This window comes from Eurosta solidaginis, chromosome 2 (assembly GCF_040869045.1).
Source record: "Eurosta solidaginis isolate ZX-2024a chromosome 2, ASM4086904v1, whole genome shotgun sequence".
NCBI classification, from domain to species: domain Eukaryota; kingdom Metazoa; phylum Arthropoda; class Insecta; order Diptera; family Tephritidae; genus Eurosta; species Eurosta solidaginis.
In genome coordinates, this window is record NC_090320.1 from 225,443,030 (window position 1) to 225,451,578 (window position 8,549).

The following is an 8,549-nucleotide window of genomic DNA, read 5'->3' on the forward strand; positions in this document are numbered from 1 at the left end:
ATCTACTCTGATAGCCAAGCGGCTATAAAGGCCTTGAGCTCAACTACAGTGCGATCGAGGGTGGTCTGGGAGTGCCTGACCACACTTGCGATTGCATCGAATTATTTTACAATTAAGATTATCTGGGTCCCGGGCCATAGTGATATTCCGGGTAACTGTCAAGCGGATCTCTTAGCCCGAATCGGTACAACTGAACCGGATGAAGATGGCTGTAGGGATTTCGGGATTCCGCTAGCCACCTGTGGATTGCTCTTCCATAGCTGGGCCTCGAGTCAGATCAGCAAACGTTGGGCGGACACTACGTCTTGTAGGATATCAAGATCTTTCTGGCCGAAAAGTGGATGGCAGGAGGTCTGCTGAAATAATTGGGTTCACTAAGGCTCACCTATCAATGGTCATTGGGGTTTTGACAGGGCACTGTCCCATGGGTATCCATGCGGTACGTCTCAATATATTGGAAACTCCATCCTGCTGCAGCTGTATGGAGGATGATGAGGTGGAATCACCAAATCACTTTATGCTTGACTGCCCAGCTTTTGCCAGAACTAGGCGAAAGTATTTTGGTCGTGACTCACTTGGATCTCCCGAGGAGCTATCCAAGGTTGAGATCGGGATCATTCGGAACTTTATCGTTGCTACCCAACGATTCTCTAAGTAGTTATATCTACGTCACCGTTAGTTTAGTTTATTATATGTGGTATCACAACGGACCGTCATGTTGTCCAAGTGAGCTTCCTCTCATCAGGGAAGCTACCACCCAACCTGACCTGACCTACAGCAGAATATTTAATTGAGCGCTTGTCGTCACCAAAAACTGTGTTGACAGATTTTATGTTGACACGCGTCAATAGAATATCAATATTGTTGTAGTCAATACCAAAAAAGCATCAACAGCTGTCAATAGTTATCGACATTGACAACGCCGATACCATTTCATGAGCGTCGACACTATTTTTGACAATATTGACTTGATATTGACAACCGTAATAGGGGTGATTATTTACATACATGCATAGTTTACAGCTCAACTATTAACGCATTATTACACTACCCCAACACTGGATGCATAGAGTGAGTTGAAAAAAATACAAGTTGGTCGAATTTCGACCACGGGCGATACTAGTAATAAATAATAATACCAAAGTACATATGTGGGAATATGTGAATTGTTGAGTGGGCTTAGTAAATAAGTAATTATGTATGTGCATCGGAAAGATGCCTTATGTATTTAGGTTAAGCAACATATTGAGAAATATTGAAGAGGCGGTTGTTGCCCGGAACTTAAGTCGACCTGTCCATCTCGGTCGAGTAAAATTACTTCAATTTGGAGAACGTATAATAAATTTGTGTAACTAATTAAATAAATATATTGAATAAAGAAATGTTTTTGCAAGGATCGTTAAATCCTGCATTTATGAATTAAACCGATAACAAATGAATAAAGAATTGTTTTTGCAAGGATCGTTATATCCTGCATTTATGAATTAAACCGATAACAAATGAATAAAGAATAGCTTGAATGTTGTAAAAATCCAATTGAAAGTCTTCTTTCTTAAGTGCGGTTACCGAACGTAAGTAGTACCCTGCCCAACGTCAAACATAAAGACGTAACTGGCGCAGTCGCGGCGAACAGAGAAAAAAATCCAAGAATAAAAATATATTAAGAAAAAAGACAGTTAAACGAAAAAAAAAAAATGTATTAATAATAATTTTAAACAATTGTAATAATTGAAAAAATAATCTTTTTAATTGTGTGAAGTTCGGGCGGCAACTCAAGGAGATAATAATAAAATAAAATAAAAGAGCGGCATAAACGAAGTGGAATAGTGGAGACTTGCAATCCGGCACTGCGGTATAAGGAAGTGGAATAAGAATCACAGGGACCGAAGGGAAGGAGGACAGCTGTAGCACCAGAGAACGAGATAAAGCAGGGTGAGCAAAAAAAAATGTTTTTGAATAAGTAGTGCGATGAAGTGATTGATGAACAAAGAAATATAAATTGAAAAAAAAAGAAAGAGGAAAAGGATATTGCAATCCTTAATATTTTATAGAAAAAGGAAAAGGGGGGAAGGAAGAATATTGTAACCTCTAAAGTTTTGAGAAAAAAAAGGGGTAATTAGATATATTAATAATAATAAAGCTAAAATTGTCTGTAAAGGAAAATGAAAGTATTTTTTTTTTGTTTGTGTGTGTTGGTTTGTTAAGGAAAAACAAAAAAAGAAAATGGCTCAAAATTTAGAGGCTTGCCTTGTGGCTATCACAAGACTGTTGCAGGAAAAAGCTACACAGCGTAATACGACAGTTAGGCAGAGGATAGAAAAGGACCTCAAGTATTTACAACCCCTTGAGAAATTGCCATCATTTATCCAAACGGTGGATAGAATTTTGGCAGACTATACAACGCAGCAGGAGGAAGCATTTAGGGTGGTTTACGATCTGAAGATAGGAGGATCGGCCAAAAATTGTTTATCTCTAACTCCACCAGATAAGTGGGACGAGTGTAAGGTTAAATTGAGGCAACATTTTCGGTCAACAAAAGACCAGATGTCGATTACAAACGACATCACAAATTTAAGAGTAGGCTCAATTGCCGAACTGAGTCGAAAAACAAAGGATATTCTTGATATCACCGAGCTTAGCGCTCTAAGCGAAAATGGTGGCACGTTGAAGGAGATACTTACGGGGATGCTCCTTCAACGAATTAAACAATTAGCGTCAGGTTCGTTTGCCTGCGCTATTAGAAATGTTGTAAAATGGCCGCAAAAGGCGGGTTTCATATATAATTTTATAGGATTGGATTCGGGAAATCTGAATCCAATGTATATCACAAACAAGCGAACACAAAATTATAACTCCCGACCACAAAATAGTGGGTATAGGCAGGAGAATAATTTTGCAAGGCAGAATAACAGCGACTATAATAATAATAACGGTGGCACGGACGCGAATAATTCAGGTAGGTATAGCGGCCGTTCACAAAATAATTTTTTTTCAAATAATAGAAATGGGCAGCCTAATAATTGGCAAACAAACGGTAGGTATGAGTCAGGTCGGTATAACAGGCAAAGTGGCCAACAGGTAAGTAACCGACCTCAGAAAAGCCAGCAGGTAGGTAGCCGACCCCAAAGTGGTCAACAGGTAGGTAGTCGGCAACAAAACAACAATTATAATAATAACAGGCAAAATACCTCCCAGCAGACAAGACGTTCAAATGGGCCTCAACCCATGGACGTCGATGCTGCGAGTGAAGTGGAAAACACCAACACAAATGACGAGTTTTTTACGAGCCTCGGGTGGTGAAAATAAAATATTAATAATTTTAACACTGTTTAATAAAAAGTTTCTGACATTGGTGGATCCGGGATCCACCATCAGTATTATGAAAAGAGAAACATTTGATGAATATAATTTGCCAGTTGTTGATGGGAATAAAATAAGAATAAATACATTGAATGGGAATATTAGGGGCGCAAACGAGAGTGTAGAGGCACCCTGTACCTCCATGTTTTGAGTTTCACATCGCTGCATTCCTGCATTTCTGCAATGTCATTTTATACCAAAACGAAAGACAAGTTTGCCGGCTCGCACATAGCACAAATACATACATACTTTTGATAGACATTTTGGGTACGATTTCTTTTTGCATTATAACAACGAATCAGAGGCAAAATCATCATCGTCAAGAACAGCAGCCGACCAGCAAATACAATTTGGAACCTGCACTGACCTGCATAACGTTGGAACTTGCATTACATTTTGGAAATAAAAAACCATGTCATTTTAGTAGTTCAGGTTAATAGTTTAATGTGACTTTCATAAAGTGTAATTGTTCAATGTTCAAATAAATCTTGTCTTAATGTTATACAAAAGCTCCTAACTTCTATAGCTCGGATGCTTCTACAGAGAGAGTTGCCTCCCCCTGTCCCTCTGAATTTCAATATGTTAATAATGCAAAAATGAGGTGGTTAAAAATGGATTTTGATAAACCATATGACCTGTTGCTGGGAAATGATTTTATATTAAAAAACTTCAAAATAATTGACATAGAAAATGAACTTTTGAATGGCGTTAAAATACCATTTTATTCAAAAACGATCCAAGAGCAAGTTTACGCACTGAAATCGGGAAAATTGCAAAATATTCAACTTGATCATCTAAAATCAGATGAACGAAAAGGGGTTGAAAAATTGCTTAAAAAATACGAAAAATTAATATACAGAGAGGGGGACACCCTAACAAATACAAAAGCGGTGGTTCATGAAATAAAGATCACTACAAACCAACAAATTAATTCAAAAATTTATAGATTACCTCCTAAACATGAAGAGGAGGCTATCAAGCAAATAACAGACCTGGAAAAGCAGGGTATAATTCAAAAAAGTCGGAGTAAGTATAGCTCTCCTATTATAATAATACCAAAGAAAGATGACAAATCGGGAAATAGGAAGTTTCGCTTGGTGGTTGATTACCGTAGGCTTAACCAGATAACCATTGACGATAAGTATCCCTTGCCAAATATTGAAGGAATCTTGGACAAGTTGGGCAAAGCACAGTACTTTAGCACTCTTGATCTCGCAAAAGGTTATCATCAGATTTTAATGGCATCTAAGGATATTGAAAAAACTGCTTTTGTTTCCCCATTAGGTTTATACGAGTATGTTAGAATGCCGTTTGGGTTGAAAAATGCCCCGGCTATAAAACCCAATAAAGAGAAAAGTACAGTGATTTTAGATTTAAAAGTATCAAGAACAGAAAGACAACTGAAGAGCTTTTTGGGAGCTACAGGGTACTACAGGAAATTTATAAAGGATTATTCAAAAATAGCATATCCAATGATTAAATACTTGAAAAAAGGGTGTAAAATAAACCCTAATGACCCACAATATATTTCGAGCTTTGAGAATCTCAAATCTCTCATTTCTTCCCATCCAATCCTTAAATACCCAGAGTATGATAAGGAATTTTCAATCACAACAGATGCAAGTGATTACGCCATTGGCGCAGTATTGTCACAACAGGGTCAGCCAGTATGTTATATTTCAAGAACTCTGAATAATCATAAGCAAAATTATGCCACTACCGATAAGGAGTTTCTGGCAATTATTTATGCAATTACACATTTTAGACTATACATATATGGAAATAAATTTAAAATAATCACTGACCACTGTCCGATTGTATACATTAATAATAAATATAAGGGAAAAGAGTTTTCCCAACGTCACTAGAGGTTGCTTTTGAAATTACAGGAGTACAATTACGAAATAGAATATGTAAAGGGAAAGAATAATGTGGTAGCAGATTTTTTAAGCCGAATCGAGAATTCGCCAAAGATAAATGAAAATAATGATAAGGAATCAAATTTGGAAATGTCGGATACGATACACTCGGCCGAGGAAGAATTATTAGAGCACTGTGCAATAAAGGAGGAAATTGTCAATAAGTACAAGACTCAAATCCTAGTGACATATAGCCCTCAAGCTGAAGTCCAAACAATACATGGTAGGAAGAATAGAAATTGATCCTTTGAATGATGAAGTAACGCTAAAAAGAATATTAGAAAGGCACATTAAGGGTGGGAAACTTGGAATTTTTTCTGAGGTTGAAGATAGGGATTATCATAAAATTCAATTGTTACTAATATCCATGTTCTCTGTAATAGCAAGCTGGAATTCGTAAAGTGCACAAAGAGAGCAACAGATATCTTGCAGGAAGAAGAACTGCATAGACAAATCTCTTTGTATCACAATAATAAATCGATGCACAGCGCCGACAAAGTGATCTGAATTGAATGGCTGGACTTCGGAGTATCACATTATCCACAACTAATGAATATGGAAACATACTACTGACGTCAATGGTACGTTTGACGATCTGGAACAATATCATTAACATGCGGATGACGATCAGGGAGGCTTTTAAAGCGAAAATTTAAAAAAATAATATTTGGAAAGGTTATGTTTATATGTATTTAAAGAAATCGACATTTTGGCCATTTCGGAAAGATCCGCGGTTTTTGCCTCAAAATCTCGTGGGCCGTTCAAAAATTTCGGGAGTAGCTCCTTGCGGAGAGAGGGAGAAATACACACACATGGTCACACTTTGGTAGCGTAGTTTCACCGAAGGAGATGTTCTGGGCTAACTCTAATACCCGTCGTCTGCACGATTTCTTTAAATCATTTGTGGATTTATGCTGGTCACGCATAAAGGCGACTTACGGTTGCTATCAATTATCTACTAATAGACATGACTCTCGTGGCACAGTTTTAACGAATAGCATCATTGCTGGCTTATTGTTGATCGCGCCAAAGGCGCCTTCAGTCCTTTCGGCTGTTTATAAGAGCTACAATTCCCGACGTGCGAACAGTAGAAATCCCGACCACCAGTCGCTACCACGCATCCTGGCCCTTATACAATATGCCAGCACAGAAGACATAGGACTGCCATAGATAGCTCCGAAGACTTTCTGACGGATGTTTTTGTCGCGATGTGCTTCCGACCTACACCAGAAAACGCCTTGAAACATTAGGGAGTAACTATTCGGCCACGGATGCCGCCCTCGAAATCAAAAGCTGTCCAAGTGGATATCATTGCGTAACACATGGGTGAAAATAGTATAATCCTTGGCGCATCTGCATAATTTAAACTTTACAAGGACCGTGGATAAAAGTTTGAAAATGTAGACCAAAATTTGCAGACGTTTGTGTTCGATACATTGACCTCAATAGTCTTTGCTTCCGGCCTTATGATATAAGAGCACATTATGGATAACCGCCTTCAGTTTTCAGACTAGTTCGACTATCCCCTACGTTATGCTAGTAGAACACCCGGTCATTTGTTCGACTGTCTTGAGAAAGCTTTTGCTTCACCACTTTGAGTGTTCTTGCGAAGGTCAAAACCTCACCTGGTTAAAAAATGTGCCTACGTATTCAGTCATATTTAAACATGGTTGATAGGCTATATCCAATGTGATTCACTGCGAGCGACTAGTTGGGGATAGAGCCGTCAACTTTGGGAAATGTCAAACCGGGAGACTTGAGTGTTGAATGATGAAGTGTGAAAATCAAAATTAAGATTTCAGAAGCTATTTTATAGTTCAGCAAATAAAGTGATTTTTCAAACCCTTCTCATATGTGTTGAAGATATATGCAACTTATGTATGAACTGAGAATCTTTTCATAAGAGAATTTAAACCACTGGAGTCTACTTAAGGATTTTGCATCACTGATTTCGCTTATTCTTTCATCCAATCGGGATATAAAATTCGGCACCTTTTTCGGTTAACTTGCTTTTTTAACAACTCGAGTACAATTTGAAAATATGTTCGACTTGGGACACTGTATTTAAATTCATTGTACTTTATTAATTTTATGAAAAAATTATACGAAGCATTTAAATTTATTATATAAGTTTCCGTTAAGTGTTTTGTTTTAATAACTTTGTGAATTCGGTGAAGCGAAATCCGTGTTAAGCTGGCATTGAAAGCGCCTGTTTTCCCAAATAACTTTTGAACGGTTATAAAGTGTAAAATTTCGCAATCGGATTTTTAAAACTGGCAGTGGTGCGCATCCCTTGATACCCCTTTCAACCATATCGGGCAAATTTTCGCGATGAACAATAAATAGCCTATACAGTCTTAAAAGAGTACAAAATATAGTAACGCGCCGGACGCCGCCGCCGCCGCGCCGATATTTTTGACTTGCGGCGGCGGCGTGCGAAAATCGTCGCAAATCGGTGGCGTATATCTCTACATTGGAGAAACATATAATACACTGAAAGACAAAATTTGTTATCCAAAAATTAGGGATCACGTTCAGTTAATAATAAATAGCTGTGAGAAGTGCCAACAGATAAAATATGATAGGAAGCCTATAAAACCAAAATTTAGTATAACAGAAACCCCTACAGATAAAAATGAAATTGTTCACATAGATATTTTTCACTTTAACAAACATTCGTTTGTTACCACAATAGACAAATTAACAAAATTTGCGGCAGCATATAGAATTACTGATAGGAATTGGAGGCAAAAGAAGACCATACTAATGGAACAATTTGCAAAATTCGGGAAGCATAAGAAAGTTATAATGGATAATGAATTTAGAGCAGAACAATTAATAGAGTATCTGAATGCCGAAAATATTGAGGTCCACTTAACTAAAACCAATAACCACACTGGTAATGCAGACATTGAGAGACTTCACTCAACCGTGTTGGAAAAACTAACAGGAATTGATGATACGAGTCTTTCAACATAAATGAGGATGCAGATGGTTATAGCTAACTATAACGATCGATATCACTCAACTATCAAGTGCTCTGCAAAGTTCGCTAAAGAAAGCATTTGTCCATCCATATTACAAGATAGAATTAAGGTAGCAAAAGAAAAAACAGTAGCCAAGCATAATTCAAAAAGAGATTACACAGAAAATAGAGAAATAGGGCCAATTAAAAATTATAAAAGAGTAAGGCATAAGGATCAACCATATTTCAGATTTAACCCGTTACAAAACATTCATCCTTCGAACATAAAAAGACCACAAAAAATT